At 36.8% G+C, this 21481-nt stretch overlaps 1 protein-coding gene across 4 annotated transcripts in view; it reads left to right on the top strand.

Moving 5' to 3' along the window:
* The window catches only part of COPG2 (COPI coat complex subunit gamma 2), a 179904-nt gene that overhangs the window by 47103 nt on the left and 111320 nt on the right, over positions 1-21481 (top strand).

Below are 21481 nucleotides of genomic sequence, written 5' to 3'. Positions count from 1 at the left end.
TATACAGGGTAAAATTTGCATATATCTGGCTGGTCTCTGAGGGCATGCCACAATTTTTATATGTGGGAACCCAGAAAGCCATAGTATTTATTTACTAAGTAGACAGTGGGGTCAGAACAGTTTGAAATTAGAAGAATGATGGAAATTTACGGTGGAAATCCTGGGGAAAAGAGGGCCATAGATACAGTGAGTCTCAAAATAAATTTTCAACTCTGTACAAATCATTGTGTATAGGAGAAATACAGGAGAACTATGTACAGTTCCTCTGATTATGCATGTACAGGAGAAGACTAGTAAACCTGGCATAAAGCAGTAGCTGTCAGCTGAAAGAACTGAATGGAGAATTCAGTTGCAACACACTGTGGAGGAGATGATGTTTAGGGTTTTCTCCCAGCCAAGTTAACTGCCTGCTCCAGAAACATCTTAGATTAAAAGTCTTTGCATTTTATCATTCACAATTGTCTGTATATAGTAATAAATTTGAAAGTAAATAAATAAAATTGCTAGAAGTGCAAGGATTTTGGAAAATGTGAGTAGCTGAGAAAAAGCAATCAATAGAAATTGGGCCTGATGTGGCCCAGATATTACAATTAGCAGATAAAAAATTAAAGCGTCGATTGTAAATTTGTTATTAAAGACTTTAGTGCAAAATAATTACAGTGAATGAATAGAGGACATGGAAAATAAAAAAGCTAAAAAAAATGTTTAAGAACTTAAAAGTTCTATATCAGAGTTCAACCAGAGAAGCAGAACTGATAGGAGTTAAAAATATGAAGAGGTTTCTGTTTTTTTTTCCTTTTTTTTTTTTTAAACACTTTTTTTTTTAACATGGAATAAACAGCATAAACAGTTTTAGACCTTGCTAAGCAAGTCCAAAAACCAGTAGGATAGATTGTAGAAAAGGAAGTCCATAGGCAGTCTACAGGTCATGGGTACAAGTCAAGGCTGCTGTTCACTGGTTAAATTGGTCATCTCACATTTTACTGTAAGCAGCAAGAGGAAACCAGGTCATACCTTCACCAGTTTCCTTGGAAATTTCCTCAAGTCAGTATCCAAGTTTGTTTATAAATTCTGCTTTCCACAGAACTTGCAGGACACAATTTCACTAAGCTCTCTGTAAGTACATAACAGGGATCCATCTTACTCTAGTTTATAATAACAAGTTTCCTCTGATCCTCCAGGACCAGCTTTCTACAAGCAGTTTATGAACCTTCACTGGCTCTTCTTCAAGACCACATTTCTGTTAATAGTTTGTTCAAGGGATTTAGATTTTCTTCATTATGTTCACTAGAATTCTTGTAGCCTCTACCCATTATCTGGTTCCAGAAACAGTCCCACAATTTTAGGTATTTGTTGTTGTAGCACCTCACTTCCAGATACCAAAATCTGTATTAGTGTTTTATTGCTGCCATAACAGATAATCACAACATCCATAATTTCACAGTTCTGTAGGTTAGACATCAGTCTCATGGGTTAAAGTTAAAATGTTGGCAGGGTGCTGTTGCTTACTGAACAATCCACTTTCAATCTCATTAAGGTTGTTGGCCAGATTCATTTCTTTGCAGTTATAGATTATAGGTCTCTCTTTCCTTGCTGGCTGTCAGCCAGGGGTTGGTCTGTGTTGTGTAAGGTAATATATTCACAGATTCCATGGAGGAAAGCATGGACATCTTTGGGAAACCATTCTGCCCGCTACAAGTACAGTAACTGAAAGGGATAATTTGCGGGGTGGCCTAACACAAAGCTAGAGATCACTGAGAAGAGTGAAAGTATTAGAGTTAGTGAACTGGAAGATATTGCTATAAAAAGTAATTTGGAGACTAGAAAGAAAACAGATTAAAGAAAAATAAACAGAGCTTCAGAGAACAATAGAATAGTATCAGGTGGCCTACCACTTGATACATAATTGGAATTCTAGAGGGAGATGTGAGAGAATGGAGCAAAACAGATGCTTGAAGAAATAATGAACAAGTATTTGCCAGTATGCATTTCTTTTAGAAGTGCAAGATTGATCTAACAGTCAATAGTTGACATAATATTCCTCATCTAAAGAATAAAGGGTAAAAATCTTAACATCTTAACAGATGCTAAAAAAGCAATTGATAAAATTCAATGGCAATTTGTAATTAAATCTCTCTTTTCAAGAATTCCCTGACAGTTCCATGGTTAAGACTTGGCACTTTCACTGCTGAGGCATGGGTTCAATACCTGATCAGGGAACTGAGATCCTGTGGAGGAGGAACTGAGGTCTTGAGGGCTTCCCTGATGGCTCAGACTGTAAAGAAGCTTCCTGCAATGCAGGAGATGCGCGTTCTGTCCCTGGGTTGGGAAGATCCCCTGGGGGAGGGCATGGCAACCCACTCCAGTATTCTTGCCTGGAGAATTCTATGGACAGGGGAGCCTGGCTGGCAGCAGTCCATAGGGTTGCAAAAAGGCGGATAGGACTGTGTGACTAAGCACAGCGCAAGGTGTGGCCAAAAAAAAAAAAAAAAAATCTCTTTTCAAAGCAAATAATAGGAACATTATTATTATGATAAACATACCCCCCCCAAAATCTCCAATACACTAATATTTATTGGTGAAATATGAAAGACTTTCCCCTTAAGATTATGGATGAGACTAGGATGCCTGCTTATCCTGTTTTTTAAGTAACATTTTATTGGAAAGTCCTACTTGGTACAATAAGTTAAGAAAAATATATAAAGATTTGAAAGGGGACATGAAACTATCTTTGTTTACAACATGATTGTGTATATAGAAAATGTGAAATAATCTATATATTATCTGTTAGAATTGATATGAGTTTACCAGAATTACTGGATAGGCTAATATCCAGAATCAGTTTTGTTTCTACATACCAGCAGCTAGTCAATATGAAACAATTTTGAAAAGATGGTAGGTATCATTTTAGTAAAAATCAGATCCTTAGGAATAAATCTACCAAAAACTTTGTGTATTTCTACACAAGATATAAAATGTTATTTAACAAGTATGACTTGAATAAGTAGAGGGATATATCAAGTTCTTAGAATATTCAATACTGTAAAGATACCACATCTTCTTTGATCCACTGATTCACTGAATCCTTGATCAGAATTTCAATTGACTTCTTTTAAATACCAAACAGAAATGCATGCATTTTTGTATCAAAGGACATCCCAAATGTGCTTTTTCATAATAGCCCCCAAATGAAAGCAAGTCAAACATCCATTAATGCTTTAATCAAAAAATAAAATTTGGTATATTTATAAAATCATCCCCAAGAAAAAGAAATGCAAAAAAGCAAAATGGTTGTCTGAGAGGTCCTTGCAAATATCTAAGAAAGGAAGAGAAGCAAAAGGCAAAGGAGAAAAGGAAAGTGATACCCAGCTGAATGCAGAGTTTCAGAGAATAGCATGGAGAGATAAGAAAGCCTTCCAAAGTGAACAATGCAGAGAAATAGAGGAAAACAATAGAACAGAAAAGACTAGAGATCTCTTCAAGAAAATTAGAGGTACCAAGGGAACATTTCATGCAAAGATGGGCACAGTAAAGGACAGAAATTATATTAACCTAACAGAAGCAGAAGATATTAAGAAAAGATGGCAAAAATACACAAAATAACTATACAAAATAATCTTTATGGCCCAGATAACCACGATGGTGTGATCACTCACCTAGAAACAGACTTCCTGGAGTGCGAAGTCAAGTAGGCCTTAGGAAGCATCACTACAAACAAAGCTAGTGGAGGTGATGGAATTCCAGTTGAGCTATTTCAAATCCTAAAAGATGATGCTATTAATGTGCTGCACTCAATATGTTAGCAAATTTGGAAACCTCAGGAGTCTCCACAGGACTGGAAAAGATCAATTTTCATTCCAATCCCAAAGAAGGGCAATGCCAAAGAACGTTCAAACTACTGCACAATTGCTCTCACTTCACATTCTAGCAAGTTCATGCTCAAAATTCTCCAAGCTAGACTTCAGCAGTACATGAACTGAGAACCTCCAGATATACAAGCTGGATTTAGAAAAGGCAGAGGAACCAGAGATCAAGTTGTCAGCATTGGTTGGATCATAGAGAGAGCTGGGGAAATCTAGAAAACATCTAGTTCTGCTTCACTGACTATATTAAAGTCTTTGATTGTGTGGGTCACAACACAGTGTGGAAAATTATTAAAGAGATGGGAATACAAGCTTACCTGCCTCCTGAGAAACCTGTATGTAGGTCAAGAAGGAACAGTTAGAACTGGACTGGTTCCAGATTGGGAAAGGAGTACATCAAAGCTGTATATTGTCACCCTGCTTATTTAACATATATGCAGAGTACATCATGCAAAATCCTGGGCTGGATAATTCTCAAGCTGGAATCAAGATTGTCAGGAAAAATATCAATAACTTCAGATATGCAGATGACATCACCCTTATGGCAGAAAGTGAAGAGGAACTAAAGAGCCTCTTGATGAAGGAGAAAGAGGAGAATGAAGAAGCTGGCTTAAAACTCAGCATTCAAAAAACTAAGATCATGACATCTGATTCTATCACTTCATGACAAATAGATGAGGAAACAATGAAAACAGTGAGAGACTTTATTTTCTTGGGCTCCAAAATCACTATAGATGGTGATTGCCGCCATGAAATTAAGACACTTGTTTCTTGGAAGAAAAGCTATGACCAACCTAGACAGCATATTAAAAAGCAGAGACATTACTTTGCCAACGAAGGTCCATCTAGTCAAAACTATGGTCTTTCCAGTAGTCATGTACGGATGTGAAAGCTGGACCATAAAAAAGGCTGAGCACCAAAGAATTGAAGCTTTGAACTGTGGTGTTGGAGAAGACTCTTGAGAGTCCATTGGACTGCAAGATCAAACCAGTCAATCCTAAAGGAAATCAACCCTGAATATTCATTTGAAGGACTGATGATGAAGCTCCAGTACTTTGGCCACGTGATGTGAAGAGCTGGCTCACTGGGGAAAAAACCCTGATGCTGGGAAAGTCGAAGGCAGGAGGAGAAGGGGACTACAGAAGACGAGATGGTTGGATGGCATCACCAACTGGTGGACATGAATTTGAGCAGGCTCCAGGAGATGGCAAAGCTCAGGGAAGCCTGGTGTGCTGCAGTCCGTGGGGTCGCAAAGAGTTGGACATCACTGAGTGACTGAACAATAAACAACATATAGTCAATAGTATATGTACAGTAATAGAGATGAAAAAATTGTCATGGTTATTCAGTGGACATGAGTTTGAGCAAACTCTGGGAGATAGTGAAAGTCAGGGAAGCCTACCATGCTGCAGTCCATGGGGTTGCAAAGAGTCAGACATGACTGAGTGACTGAACAACAGCAACAACCATTGATAAATGTGACCACATGGATAAATCTCAAAGAAGTCACATACAAACAAATACATTCTGTAGAGTTCTATATAAGTGAATTTCAGATTTAGCTGGCACAACTAATCTATGGTATTACAAGGTAAGATAGTGTTTATCTTTAGGGCATCAGCATAGTACTGCTTGGAAGGTGGCAAGTAGGTGGCTTCTGAAGTGTTTGAAATATTGTAACAAATTAATAGATTTGTTCTAATTCATTTATGACCTGCAGATACAGTTTTTTAATAATTTACCTATGATTTAATTATGTGTCAGGTGTAACAGAGTACTGTAAAACTTAATCAAATTAAAAGGATAAGAAACAATTATTTTCCCCACACAATTTCTGTAGGCCAGGGATTTGGGAGTATTTTAGCTGAGTGGTTTCTGCTTGAGGTCTTTTGTGAGGATGCATTTAAGATATTGGCCAGAGTTGCAATCATTTGAAGGCTTGACAGAAGCTGGAAAATCTGCTTTCAGGTATCTCACACACATGACTGGTACCTTCAAGCAGACTGTTGGCAGAACACCTCAGTTCCTTGTTGGGTAGACATCTCCATATTGCTGCTTGAATGTCCTCATAATACTAAGGATTGCTTCCCTCAGAGCAGGTGATACAAGAGAGTGCCAAGTGGAAGTCACAATCATTTTTACGACCTTGTCTTTGAAAACACATCCCAACATTTCTGCAGCATTTTGTTGGATAAAAAAGGTCAGCTCTATTCAGTGTGAGTGGGGACAACACAAGGGATCGAACCTCAGGAAACATTCACTGGGGCATCTTCAAGGTGGGCACTGTGTTGGTTTTCTAGGGCTGCCAAACAAAATACCACAGACTAGGAGACTAACACAGCAGAAAGTTATTTTCTCACAGCCCTGGGGGCTAGGAAATCAAAGATCAGAATACCAGTACCAGTAGGGTTGATGTCCAGTGGGAGCTTTCACTTGGGTTGGGCTGACTACCTTCTCAGTGTGTACTCACATGATCTTCCTTTGGTGCCTGTGGAGGGGGAGAGCCAGCGAGCGAGAGAGCAGGAGTGGGAGCTGAAGCGCTCTCTGTTGTCTCTTTAAAGATTTTAATCCTGCCAGATCAGGACCCCACACTTACGACCTAATTTAACCTTAATTATTTCTTGGAGGCCCCTTCTCCAGATAGGTCACACTGTATGTTAGGGCTTCAATATATGAATTTGGTGGGAGGGATAGGGGAACGCAAGCATTCAGTCCACAATAGTTACTTCATGTATTTTTCTGTATTTTTGTTATAATAAAATACAAAGTTAACTTTTAAAAATGGGTGATAATTTCTCAGGCCTGTACAAAGAAGTAGTCTTTAGAGTTAAAAAACAAAATCAAAAAAAGCACCAAATGTTGGTAGAATGACAGACAAAGATAAACACAGGCAAGTACATTCTAACTGAATTTTTTTTAGCATCAAGAATAAAGAAAAGGTTCTAAATTTTATGTAAAGATAATTTGACCCATAGTTTTACTTCAGGTTTCTCTCAGCTGGATTGCATGCAGGGCAGCAGTGGAGCAGTGTCTTAATAGTGCTGTTCATTTTAATTATATTTTATATTTCCTTGATTGAATACTTCCCAATTTATTTATATTCATTCTTCTATTAATTGGCATTTGGAATGTTTTCTGTTTTGAGCACTTATTAATAATGAAATGGCTATAAACAGCATCTCTGTACCTAATACCACACTGTGGTTTCATTACCATAGTTTTCTCTCTTTGTATGTAAGTATGCATTTCTATAGGGTATACATCTAGGAATAGAATTGCTAGATCATTGGGTATACATCTCTTTACTAGGTAAGTTGGGCTTTTTTCAAAGTGATTGTACCGATTTACATTCTAGCCAGCAGTGTGAGATTTCCGGAGGCTTGATACTGTCAAATTTTTAAAATTTTCCTAATATAATTTTACTAATCTATATATTTTTTTTATTGACATATAACTCACATGTCATAAAATTCACCTTTTTAAAGTGTATAATTCAGTGGTCTTTATAGTATGTTCACAAAGTTGTATAACCACTACCACTAACTCCAGAACACTTTTATTTACCACCTTAAAAAGAAACCCACAACCCATTAACAGACCCATTCCCTATATTGCCCTCCCCTCAAGCCCTGGAAAACATTAATCTGCTTCCCATCTCTATGGATTTGCCTGTTCTGGACATTTCATATAAATGCAATCAAACAGTATGTGGTCTTTAGTTGTTGGTTTCTTTGGCTCAGCAGTAAAGAATACGCTTGCAATTCAGGTGATTTGGGAGATGTGGGTTCGATCCCTGGGCCCAGAAGATCCCTGGAGGAAATGGCAGCCCACTCCAGTATTCTTTCTTGCCTGGAAAATCCCATGGACAGAGGAGCCTGGAAGGCTATACAGTCCATGGGGTTGTAAAGAGTTGGATACCACTGAGTGACTGAACACACAATAATGTTTTCAGGGTTCATCTATGTTATAGAGGTATCAGTACTTCATTCTTTTTATGGCTCACTAGTATTCCACTGGGTGGCTCTATCATATTTTATTTTCATTCATCTGTTGATGGACATTTGGGTTGTTTCCACTGTTTGACTTTTATGAATAATACCACTATTAGCAGTTATTCATAATTTTTTTATGTGGACGTGTTTTTGGTTCTTTTGGACATTTACCTGTGAGTAGAATCCCCAGGTCTTAATGGAACTATGTTTAACTTTTTGAGGAATGCCAAACTGTTTTACAAAGTGGTTGCACCATTTTGCATTCTTGACAGCAATGTGTGAAGACTCTTGACTTCACATCCTAACCAACACTTATTATCATCTGTCTTTTGAAATTATACATGCCATAGTAGGTATGAAGAGGTATATCAGTTGGGATTTTTTTTTCCCCATTGGAAAAGTTTTATTGAAAAAAACTGTATGAAGAAATTCTTGGTTTGACGGCAAGAAAGGCTTTATTTCCCTAACAAGTTTGAGCATCTTTTCATGTGCTTTTTGGGCATTTCTGTATCTTTTCTGGAGAAAGGTCTTTTCAAATCCTTTTCTTATTATAAGAATGGGGTTATTTATCTTTTATTTGTGGTAGTTGTTAAATATATTTTGGATACTAGAACTTTATTACACACATAATTTGCAAGTGTTTCCTCCCATTCTGTGGTCTTTTCAATTTCCTGACAGTGTCCTTTGACCAAGACTAATACGTGTGGTGTTTTATTTTGGTTGCTTGTGCTTTTGTTATTTTACCTAAACCATTGTCTAATCCAAGGTCACAAAGATTTACACTTTTGCTTCTTTCTTCTGAGAGTTTTATCTTGTACACATTTTGATCTTTGATCCATTTTGAGATATTTTTTGTGTGATGTGAAGTAGGGGCTCAGTTTCATCCTTTTCATGTGGATATCCAGTTGCAGTATGAGTTTGCAGTTGTCTCAGCACCATTTTGGAGAAGGAAGTGGCAGTCCATGCCAGTGTTCTTGCCTTGGAAATCCCATGGACTGAGGAGCCTGGCAGGCTGCTGTCCGTGGGGTTTCAAACAGCTGGACACCACTGAGCATGAGCACACAACACCATTTGGTGAAAGACTGTTCTTTTTCCATTAAATTGTCTTGGCATCCTTGACAAATCATTGTGGTTTTAAGTTGTAATTTCCTGATTACTAATGAGTTTGAAAACCTTTTTCTGTACTAATTAGCCATTTGTATATTCTTTCTATTTAAATACCTTTTGGTATTTTGCCCCAATTTTGGGGGAAGGAATTTGGGTTATCTACTTTATCCTTATTGATTTCTCGGTCTTCTGCATTCTAGATGTGAATCCTTTGTTGGTTTTATGTGTTGGAAATAGTTTTTCACACTCAAGTTTGTCTGTTCCTTTCTTGATATCTTAATGAACAGAATGTTCTTAAATATAATGTCACTCTTTTACTTTTGGAGTGATAATTTGGGTGTCTTAATCAAGAAATGTTTTCTACCCCAAGTTCTGAACTGTATCATCTGTACTGTTTTATATAAGCATTATAGTTTTAACTTTCATATTTTAGGTCTGTAATCTACCTGAAATTGTTTTTTGGATATGGTATGAGATTGTTGTTGTTTAGTAAGTCATGGACTGCAGCATGCCAGGCTTCCCTGTCCTTCGCCAGCTCCCGGAGCTTGCTTAAACTCATGTCCATTGAGTCAGTGATGCCATCCAACCATCTTGTCCTCTGTCATCCCCTTCTCCTCCTGCTTCAATCTGTCCCAGCATCAGGGTCTTTTCTAATGAGTTTCAGCTCTTTGCATCAAGTAGCCAAAGTATTGGAGCTTCAGCATCAGACCTTCTAATGAATATTTAGGATTGATTTCCTTTAGGATTGACTCGTATAAGATAGCAGTTTTTTTTCCCCATATAGATACCCAGTAGTTCCAGCACCATTTGTTGAAATACCTGTCTATACTCACTGCTATGCAATATCAGCTTTGCCATGAAATAGGCATCCTTGTATGCATTGGTCTGTTTCTCGGTTCCTGTTCTCCACTGCTCTATATTTGTGTCCCTGTACCAGCGAACATTGCCTTATGATCACAGCTTTCTAATAGTGTAGGTATATGGTAGAACAAATCCCCTTTTCGTATTCATTTGCAGTAGTGTTTCCAGCTCTAGTTTTGTATCCTTATTTATATTTTCTGTGTGTGAGTGTGTGTGTATAATTTTGTCAGGGATTGTTTAGCTTTCCCCTCGGTTGAGTTTTCCTCTTCCTGGAACACTCCCACCAAGACCATTAATAACAATCAGGTTCTAACCTGGGCAATCTTATTCCTCAGATTTTTCATTTATTGGGACTTTTCTCTAGGGAGACCAGCCATCCCAATGACTGGTCATGCTGCCAAAATGAGTCTTTGACCTCTCATCCTTTGATCCACTTCCAGAAAGCCACAGTAGATATCTGACTTGATGCCCACCTTGCCATAACAATTTTTATGCAGGTGAGTACAAATTTCCAAGCAAAACTCATACCTGACCTACTGGAGTAAAATTTATTGGGCAAAACTCATGCGCTGGAGTAGTACTAGTTGCACTGAGCTCCACGTTGCCCTTTTATTCTAGAACAATGTACAGACATCTATCAGGACCATTTTTCTCATCCCAAGAGAGGGATTATGACCCTTGAGATGTGAGATTTTTAAACTACGTTAGATACCAAAGCACCTACCACTCACTGTTGTGATCAGGGGTGGGATGCAGAAAAAATAAGTGGCAGACATTACATCTCATGCCACAGAAATAAAAAAAGGTCAAAACAGATTACTGTTAACAATTATATGTGAACAAATTGGATAACCTAGACCTTATTTTGATGACTTAGCATAAATTTTGAGGAGAGCAGTCCTTCTCTGGCATAATCAAAGACTGGGATCCAAACCTTTCCAGATGTATGACATGGCATACTAGTAGCCATGGGCTACTCCATGTCCACCTTTTACTGTTGGGGAAGTATCATCCCCTCCTTTGGCATGATAGGAAGGAGCTTGAGTCCAAGCTTTCTGGTTGTCCAGAATCGATTACACATTCAGCTGAGTCCACTTGTTATGGAGGTTAATAGGAATTTAGCTTCTTTTCTGAGTGGCTAGAAGATCAGTTTTGGACAAAATGACCCATATTCTGTTAAACTCACTTGTTAATTTCAGAATTTTCTCTGGCAATTATTTTTAATTTTGTATCTATATTATCATAGATGGCATTTCAAAAAATTTCAGGTTTTGCTATAAACTTTCCTCTTTGTATATTTTTACTGCATCCCATAGATTTTGGAGTGCTGTGTTTTTGTTTATCTGAAAGTATTTTCTAATTTCTCTATTGATTTCTTCTTTGACCCATTGGTTGTTCAGGAATGTGTTTTATTTTTCTTACATTTGTGAATTTTCCAGTTTTTCTTTTATTATTTTTAGTTTCATCACATTGTGGTTGAAAAAGATACTTGGTATGACTTTAACCTTCTTAAATTTTTAAAGACTTGTTGTGTGGCCTAACATGTTCCCTGTGCACTTGATAAGAATGTATATTCTGCTGCTGTTGAGTGAAAGGTTCTTTATATATCTGTTAGGTCAACGTTGTTTCGATCCACTGCTTCCTTATTGATTTTCTATTTGGATATTCTATCCACTATTGAAAGTGGGGTATTGAAGTCCTCTCCTATCAATATTATTGAATTGCTTTCTGTTTTTACTTTCAGATCTGTCATTGTTTGCTGTATTTAGCTTTTTGAAAGTTGTTTTGACTCTTCTGGGCCCTTTATTGTTGTTCAGTTGCTAAGTCGTGTCTGACTCCTTGCAACCCCATGAACTGCAGCATGCCAGGCTTTCCTGTCCTTCACCATCTCCCAGAGTTTGCTCAAACTCATGTCCATTGAGTTGATGATGCCATCCAGCCATTTCATCCTCAGTTGCCCCCTTCTCTTCCTGCCCTCAATCTTTCCCAGCATCAGGGTCTTTTCCAGTGAATCGGCTCTTCGCATCAGGTGGCCAAAGTATTGGAGCTTTAGTTTCAGCATCAATCGTTCCAGTGAATATTCAGGGTTGATTTCCTTTTTAGGATTGACTGGTTTGATCTCCTTGCAGTCCAAGGGACTCTCAAGAGTCGTCTCCAGCACCACAATTTGAAAACATCAGTTTTTCGTTTTTTTGGTTTTTTTTGTTTTTGTTTTTTTTAGCATTCAGCCTTCTTTATAGTCCAGCTCTCACTTCCATACATAACTACTGGAAAATCATAGCTTTGACTAGACGGACCTTTGTTGGCAAAGTGATGTCTCTGCTTTTTAATAAACTGTCTTGGTTTGTCATAACTTTTCTTCCAAGGAGCAAGCATCTTTTCATTTTGTGGCTGCAGTCACCATCTGCAGTGATTTTGGAGCCCAGGAAAATAAAATCTGTGACTGTTTCCACTTTTTCCACATCTTTTGCTGTGAAGTGATGGGACTGGGTACCATGATCTTAGTTTTTGAATGTTGAGTTTTAAGCCAGCTTTTTTACTCTCCTCTTAGACCTTCATCAAGAGGCTCTTTAGTTTCTCTTCACTTTTTGCCATAAAAGGTGGTGTCATATGCATATCTGAGGTTATTGATATTTCTTCCTGCAGTCTTGATTCCAGCTTGTGCATCAGCTAGCTCAGCATTTCACATGATGTACTCTGCATATAAGTTAAACAAGCAGGGTGACAGTATACAGCCTCAGTGTACTCCCTTTTTAATTTTGAACCAGTCCATTGTTCTATGTCTGGTTCTATCGTTGCTTCTTGATCTGCATGCAGGCTTCTCAGGAGACAGGTAAGGTGATGATGGTTTAAGTTGCTAAGTTGTGTCCAACTCTTGTGATCCCATGGATTATAGCCCACCAGGCTCCTCTGTCCATGAGATTTTCCAGGCAGGAATACTGGAGTAGTTTGCCATTTCCTTCTCCAGGGGATCTTTTTGACCCAGGGATCAAACCCGCGTCTCCTTCACTGCAGAAGATTCTTTACTGGCTGAGCCACCAGGGAAGCCCTACAGATGAAGTCCTTTATATTTCCATGTAAATTTTGGGACCAGCTTTGAATTTCTACAACAAAAAGCCTGCTGGTATTTTTATTGGGATTGCATTGAATAGAATAGATCTATTTTGGATAAACCAATTTAGGAAAATTGCCATTTTGATAGCAAGTCTTCCAGTCCATGAACAGAATTTTTCTCTGTTTATTTAGATTTCTCAGCAGGGTTTTATAGTTTTCAGTGTAAAAGTTTTGAATTGCTTTTATTAAATTTATTTCTAGGTATTTTATTCTTTCTGATGTTTTGAATAGTATTATTAATTTTATTTTGAATTAATTATTGCCAATATATAGAAATACAGTTGATTTTTTATTTTTTCATGTTAATTTGTATCCTGTAACCTTACTATGGCACCCCACTCCAGCATTCTTGCCTGGAGAATCCCATGGACGGAGGAGCCTGGTGGGCTGCAGTCCATGGGGTCGCAAGGAGTCGGACACGATTGAGCGACTTCCCTTTCACTTTTCACTTTCCTGCATTGGAGAAGGAAATAGCAGCCCACTCCAGTGTTCTTGCCTGGAGAATCCCAGGGACGGTGGAGCCTGGTGGGCTGCCATCTATGGGGTCACACAGAGTTGAACACGACTGAAGCGACTTAGCAGCAGCAGCAGCAACCTTGCTATGGTCATTTATTAATTCCACTTGTGTATTTGTGTGTGTGTGTGTGTGTGATATTCCTTGGGATTTTCATGTACAGGATTGTGTCATCTGAGAACAAAGACAGTTTTCTTTCTTTCCAAACTAGATGTTTTTAATTTTTTCCTAATTATATCATCTTGAACCTTCAGTACAATGTTGAGTAGAAGTGGTGAAAGCAGGTAGGCTTGCCTTGTCCCTAATCTTAAGGAGAAAGCATTAAGCATGATGTTAACCATAGCTTTTTTGAAGATGCCTTTTATCAGGTTGTGGGCATTCTCTTCAATCTTTAGTTTTCTTCAGAGTATTTATCATGAGTGGATATTAGATTTTGTTGATTTTTTTTAAATCTATGATCAGTGGTTTCTGTCCCTTTCATTATTAATTTGGTATGTAACATAAATTAGATTTTCGGATGTTAAATCAATTTTTGTTCTTAATTATGGTTTATAATTCTTTTAAAATATTGGTGGATTCAGTTAGCTGATATTTTATTGAAGAGCTATATGTCTGTGTCAGGAGGGACATTGGTCTGTTGTTTTCTTGCGAGAATTTGTCAGGCTTTGTTAATCAGGTAATACTGGCATCACATCATTTGTTGGGAAATATTTTACCCTCATTTATGTTCTAAAAGAGTTTGTGAAAGATTGATATTATTTCTTTAAATATTTGATAGAATTAGCCAGTGAAGCTGTTGTGACCTCTGCTCTTTTTGAGGGAAGATTTTAAATAACTAACTCATAGTTCTGTTTAGATTCTATATTTTCTTTGTAAGTCAGGTTTTGTAGTTTGGTACTTTTAGGTATTTTGGCATTTCATCTAAGTTTGTTGGCATATAGTTGTTCATAATATTCTCTTACAATCATTTAAATTTCTTTAGGGTCAGTAGTATTGTTCTCTACTTCATTCCTGATTTTGGTAATTTGTATACCTTCTGTTTTATTTTGTTCTTTAGTCTAGCTAAAAGTTTGTCAATTTTTTTGAATTTTTACAAAGAACTAACTTTGTGTTTCATTGATTATTTTTTATTACTATATTTTTGCATTCTTGTCCATTGATCTCTGCTCTGATCTTTTTACTTTCTTTCTCCTTACTCTGTACTTGGTTTACTCTTCTTTTTCTAATTTCTTTATTGTAGATACTTAGGTTATTGATTTGAGAGCTTCTTCTTTTCTGGTACAGATGTTTGCAGCTATAAATTTCCCTTGAAGCATTGTTTTAGCTACATCTTATACATTTTGATTTGTTGTGTTTTTGTTGTCATTCTGTTTCAGATGTTTTCTTGTTTTTCATTTGATTTATTCTTGACCCATGGGTTAGTTAGAAATGGGTTTTTTAATTCTAAATATTGAGTATTTCCTTGATTGATTTTCTGATCATGTAGTATTTAATTCAGTTGTTTTGGAGGAATATATTTTGATGATATCCGTCCTTTTAAATGTATTCAGACTTGTTTTATGACTGGCATTTAAAGTCTTTGAGAACTGTCCATATGCACTTGAAAAGAATGTATATATTACAGTCACTGGGTTGAATGTTGTGGGTTGAGTTGAGTGATTAAATTGTTCAAGTCTTTTATATCCTTAATGATTTTATCTAGGTGTTCTATCAACTATCAGGTAGGTTTAGACATCTCTGCTGCTGCTGCTGCTGCTGCTGCTAAGTCACTTCAGTCGTGTCCGACTCTGTGCGACCCCATAGACGGCCCCCCACCAGGCTCCACCGTCCCTGGGATTCTCCAGGCAAGAACACTGGAGTGGGTTGCCATTTCCTTCTCCAGTGCATGAAAGTGAAAAAATAAAGTGAAGTCACTCAGTTGTATCCGACTCCTAGCGACCCCATGGACTGCAGCCTACCAGGCTCCTCCACCCATGGGATTTTCCAGGCAAGAGTACTGGAGTGGGGTGCCATTGCCTTCTCCTAGACATCTCTAGCTATTGTTAAATGATATATTTCTCCTTTTGTATTAAGCTTTGCTTCATATATTTTGAGGCTCTGTTGTTAAGTTTGTATATGTTTATCATTGTTTTATCAATCTACTGTAATGAGCAGTTTCTCATTATGAAATACCTCTTTTTATCTCTTGTAATATTTTTTCTTAAATTCTGCTTGTCTAATTTTAATATAGCCACCCTCGATCTTGTATGATTAGTTTGCATAGCATATCGTTTCCCATCATTTTACTTTCATCTCATTTGTGTCTTTGAACCTGATGCATGTCTCTTGTAAGCAACACATAGTTTGAGTCTGCTTCTTTTCATCATATCTGGCAATCTTTGTCTTGGAATGTTTAGACCATTCACATTTAATATAATTATTGATATGATTGTATTTAAGCTTTGCTATTTTGCTGTTTGTTCTATAGAAGTCTCCTTTTCTGTTCCTCTCTTCTTCTTTTCCTTCTTTTGTGTTAACATTTTCAGTATACTTTAATTCCTCTGTCAGTATTTTTACTTTTTTAAAAGTTGTTTCTCTTGGAATTAAAATATGCATTTTAATTTTCCACAATCTACTTCAGATTAGGACTAATTTAATTTTGGTAAGATATAGAATCTTTGCTCCAGTGTAGTTCTGTTCTCTCCTTGCTCCTATTTGCTATTATTGTCATGTATATTGCTTGTATATACATTATAAATCCAACTACACTGTTACAATTGTTTTATACAATTTTATGTCCTTTAGTTAAGACAAATTAAAAAAAAATTTACAGAATCATTTATATTAACTCACATATCTATCATTTCTAGTGCTGTTTATATCTCCTTGATTATTCATGTCATTGTTTGGAGTCAGTCTTTCAGTTTAACAGACTTCATTTAGTATTTTTTATAACATCAGGTATGTTAGCAATGCATTGTCTTAGGCATGATTTATCTGAGAATGTCCTTTTTTAATCTTCATTTTTAGATCATAGTTCTGCTGGATAGAGAATTTTTATTTTTTTACTTCAGCACTTTGAATATGGATTTTCTATTCCATTGTTTAAGGTGAAAAGCCAATAATTATATTGTAGCTCTTCTCTACAGTGTGATGAGTAGCTTTTATCTTGCTGCTGTCCTTATTTTGTCTTATGTCTTTGGCACTTTGACTGTTGTGTGTCTGTGTGTAGATCTTTTTGTATTTTTCCTACTTGGGATTTGTTGAGCTTCTCAAGTGTGTACATTAATATTTTAAACAAATATTGGGTGTTTTTGGTCATTATTTCTCAGGATATTCCTTTTGCCCCTTTGTCTCTCCCCTTTCCTTCTGGCATTTCTATCATGAAAATGTTGATACACGTGATCATACTCCACAGGTTTCTAAGGCTCTGTTTTTTTTTTGTTTGTTTGTTTTTTGTTCCTTCATTCTTTATTTTCCTTAGCTGGATTATCTCAGTTTAACCTGTCTTCAAGTTTACTTTTTCTACTGTTGGTACAAATCAGCTGTTGGAGTGCAGATTTTAATTTTTTAAAAATTGTTTCTGAACTCTTTTTTTAAATTGAGTATTGTTGATTTACAATACTGTGTTAGTTTCAGGTGTACAGCAACATTATTCATTCTTTTTTTATGGCTGAGTTATATAGTTCATTGTGTGTGTGTGTGTGTGTGTAGTCCATTGTGTGTGTGTATTAATATATATGTATGTATATATACACATTCTTTATCCATCATCTGTTGTTGAACATTCAGGTTGCTCCCGTGTTTTGGTTGTTGTATTGTGCTGCTGTGAACACTGGGCTGCATGTGTCTTTTCAAGTTAGAGTTTTTGTCTTTTCTGGTTGTGTGCCCAAAAGTAAGATTGCTGAATCAATTGGTAGCTCTATTTTTAGTTCTTAAGGATCCTCCGTACTGTTTTCCCTAGAGATTGCACCAGTTTACATTCTCACCAACAGTGTTAGAGGGTTCCCTTTTCTCCACATTCTCTCCAGCACTTACTATTTATAGACTTCTTGATGATAGCCATTCTGATTTTTTTTAATTTCAGCACTTTGAATATGGATTCTCTATTCCATTGTTTAAGATGAAAAGCCAATAATTATATTGTACCGCAACTCTGCAAGGTGTTGAGTAGCTTTTATCTTGCTTCTGTCATTCTTCTGTCTTAACGCCTTTCGCACTTTGACTGTGGTGTGTCTGTGTAGATCTTTGGTGTAAGTCGATACCTCATTGTGTTTTTTTAATAAAAATATTTATTTGGTCACATCCAGTCTTAGTTGCAGCACATGGGATCTGTGTTGTGTCATGTGAGATGTTTCGTTGCGGTGCAAGGACCGTCTAGTTGTGGTCTGCAGGCTCTCTAGTTGGGGCACGTGGGCTCTGGAGTGCACAGGCTCAGTAGTTGCAGCACATGGGCTCTCTAGCTGTGGTGCTCAGGCTCTGGAGTGCACAGGCTCAGTAGCTGCAGTGCATAAGCTTAGTTGCCCTGAAAGGCATGTGGGATCTTAGTTCCCTAACCAGGATCAAGCCTGCATCCTCTGCAGTGCAGGGTGGATTCTTAAAACCACTGGACCACCAGGGAAGTCCCCCTCACTGTGATTTTTATTTGCATTTCTCTAATTACTGATTTTGACCATCTTTTCATATGCATGTTGTTCATCTGTATGTTTTCTTTAGAGAAATGTTTATTTAGGTCTTATGTCCATTTTTAAATTTTTCTATTTTTTTGATATTGAGTTGTATGAGCTCTTTGTGTATTTTGGAAATTAACCTGTTGTCAGTCACGTTGTTTGCAAATATTTTCTCACATTCTGTAAGTTGTCCTTTTGTTTGTTTTAATAGCTTTTTTTTTTTTTTGGACTGTGCTGGGTCTTCATTTCAGTGCATGGGCTCTCTAGTTGTGGTCCATGGGCTCTCTAGCTGTGGCATTGTAGGCTTAGTTGTCCTGTGGCGTGTGGGTTCTTAGTTCCCTGACCAGAGTTTGAACCTGTGTCTCCTGCATTGGAAGGTATATTCTTAACCACTGGACAGCCAGGGAAGACCCCCATAGGTTGTCTTTTCATTTTGTGGGCTTCTTTGCTGTGCAGAATCTGTTAAGTTTGATTAGGTCCCATTTGTTTGTTTTTGCTTTTATTTCTTTTACCTTGGGAGACAGGTCTAAGAAAATATTGCTACGCTACATGTCAGAGAATGTTTTCTTATCTTCTGGGAGCTTTATGGTATTCTTATGTGTCTTTAAACCATTTTGAGTTTATTTTTGTATGTTGTGTGAAAGAGTGTTCTGATTTCATTGATTTACATGTAGCTGTCCAGCTGTCCCAGCACCACTTGCTGAAGAGACTGTCTTTTCTCCATTGTATATTCTTGCCTCCCTTGCTGAAGATTAATTGTATGGGTTTATTTCTGTTCTCTCTATTCTGTTCTCTTGATCTGTGTGTCTGTTTTTATGCAGATCCCATACTATTTTGATTACTGTAGCTACCTCCAACTTTGTTCTTTTTTTTCAGAATTGCTTTGCCAATTCTGGACCTTTTGTGGTGCCTTATAAATTTTAGGATTCTTGTTCTAGTTCTGTGAAAAATGTCATGGAGAATTTGATAGAGATTGCCTTAAATCTGTAGATTGCTTTGGGTAGTATGGTCATTTTAATAATATTAATCCTTCCAGTCCAACAGTATGGAATATCTTTCCGATTCTGTGGGTCATCTTCAGTTTTCTTTGTCAGTGTTCAGAGTTATCAGCACATAGTTCTTTTACCTCCTGGGTTAGGTTTATTCCCAGGTGTTTCTTTCTTTAATGTGATTTTAAACAATTTTTTTTTAACTTTCTGATATTTCATTGTTACTGTAAAGAAATGCAGCAGTTTTCTGTGTATTAATCTTGTACTCTGCTACCTTGATGAATTCATTTATTCTAATGGTTTTTGTGTGGAGTCTTTAGGGTTTTTTATATTGAATATCATGTCATCTGCATAGAATGACAGTTTTACCTCTTTCAAATTTGGTTACTTTTTCTTTTTCTTGTTTGATTGCTGTGGCTAGGATTTCCAATATTATGTTGAATAGCAGTGGTGAGAGTGGGCATCCTTATCTTGTTTTAGAATTTAGCAGGAAGACTTTCAGCTTTTCACTGTTGAGTATTATGTTGGCTGTGGGTTTGTCATAAATGATTTTTATTATGTTGAAATGTATCCCCTCTCTACCCACTTTAGTGAGAGTTTTTATCGTGGATTGATGCTGAATTTTATCAAATGCCTTTTTTACTTCTGTTGAGATGATCATGTGGTTTTTGTCTTTTTCTTTGTTGATGTGGTATATCACATTGATTTGCATGTGTTGAACCATCTTTGTGACTCTGGAATGAATCCAACTTGACTATGGTATATGCTCTTTTATATGTATTATTGGGTTGCTTAAATTTTATTGAGGATTTTTCCATCTTTATTTGTCAAAGATGTTGGCTTGTAATTTTCTTTTTTGTACTGTTTTTGTTTGTTTTTGATATGAGGGTGAATCATCACAGAATGACTTTGGGAATGTTCCCTCCTCTTAAATCTTTTGGAATAATTTGAGAAGGATAGATAAATTCCTCTTTGTATGTTTGGTAGAATTCCCCAGTGAAGCCATCCAGTTCTGGACTTTTTTTTGCAGGGAGTTTTTTGGTTTGTTTTTTTATTACAGATTTGATTTCACTTCTAATGATTGGTCTGTTCAAATTATGTTTCTTCTTGATTCAATTTTGGCTGACTGTGTGTTTCTAAAACCTATTTCATCTTGGTTGTTCAAACTGTTGGTTTGTTCATAGTATTTTCTTATGTTTTTTTGCATATCTGTGATATTGGTTGTTACTGCTCATTTCTTATTTTGTTTATTTGGATCCTCTCTTTTTCTTGGTCATCTTGGCTAGAGGCTTATTTATTTTGTTTGTCTTTTCAAAAAACCGGCTCTTGGTTTAATCAATATTTTCTATTATTGTTTTGATCTCTGTTTTATTTATTTCCTCTCTAATCTTTATTATTTCCTTCCTTCTGATGACTTTGGGTTTTGTTTATTCTTTTTTCCCCAAGTTCTTTTAGGTGGTAGGGTAGATTATTTGAGGTTTTACTTATTTCTTGAGAAAGGCCTGTATCATGAATTTCCCTCTTTGAACTACTTTTGCTGCATCCTGTAGATTTTTGTAAGGTTGTGTTTTTCACTGTCATTTGTCTTGAAATATTTTCTGATTTCCTCGTTGACTTACTGGTTTTTCTAGTAGGATGCTGTTTAGTCTTCATGTAATTGTTCTTTTTTCCCCATCTTTCTTTCTGTGGTTGATTTCTAGTTTCATCCTGTTGTGGGCAGAAAAGATGCTTAAAATAATTTATGTTGTCTTAAATAAGTTGAGACTTGTTTTCTGTTCTAGTATATAGTCTATCCTAGAGAATGTTCCATGACCACTTGAAAAGAGTGTGTATTTCTTTGTTTTTTCTTTTTTGAAGGGGGATGAAATATCCTGTAGATATCAATTAAGTACATCCATTCTCTTGTGCCATTTAGGATCTCTCTTGCCTTATTACTTTTCTGTCTTGAAAAATCTGTTAATTGATGTCAGTGGGATGGTAAAGTCTCCTGCTCTTACTGTATTCCTGTTAATTTCTCCCTTTATGTCTGTTGTATTAATCCCTTCACCATTTTATAGTGTCCTCCTTTGTCTTCCTTTATAGAGTTTGTTTTAAAGTCCATTTTGTCTGATATGAATATTGCTACCCCTACTTTTGATGCTTTTGAACTGTGGTGTTGGAGAAGACTCTTGAGAGTCCCTTGGACTGCAAGGAGATCCAACCAGTCCATTCTGAAGAAGATCAGCCCTGGGATTTCTTTGGAAGGAATGATGCTAAAGCTGAAACTCCTGTACTTTGGCCACCTCATGCAAAGAGTTGACACATTGGAAAAGACTCTGATGCTGGGAGGGATTGGGGGCAGGAGGAGAAGGGGACGAGAGGATGAGATGGCTGGATGGCATCACCAACTCGA

This window comes from Bos taurus, chromosome 4, assembly GCF_002263795.3.
Source record: "Bos taurus isolate L1 Dominette 01449 registration number 42190680 breed Hereford chromosome 4, ARS-UCD2.0, whole genome shotgun sequence".
NCBI lineage: Eukaryota > Metazoa > Chordata > Mammalia > Artiodactyla > Bovidae > Bos > Bos taurus.
This window is presented reverse-complemented; position numbering and strand designations above follow the sequence as displayed.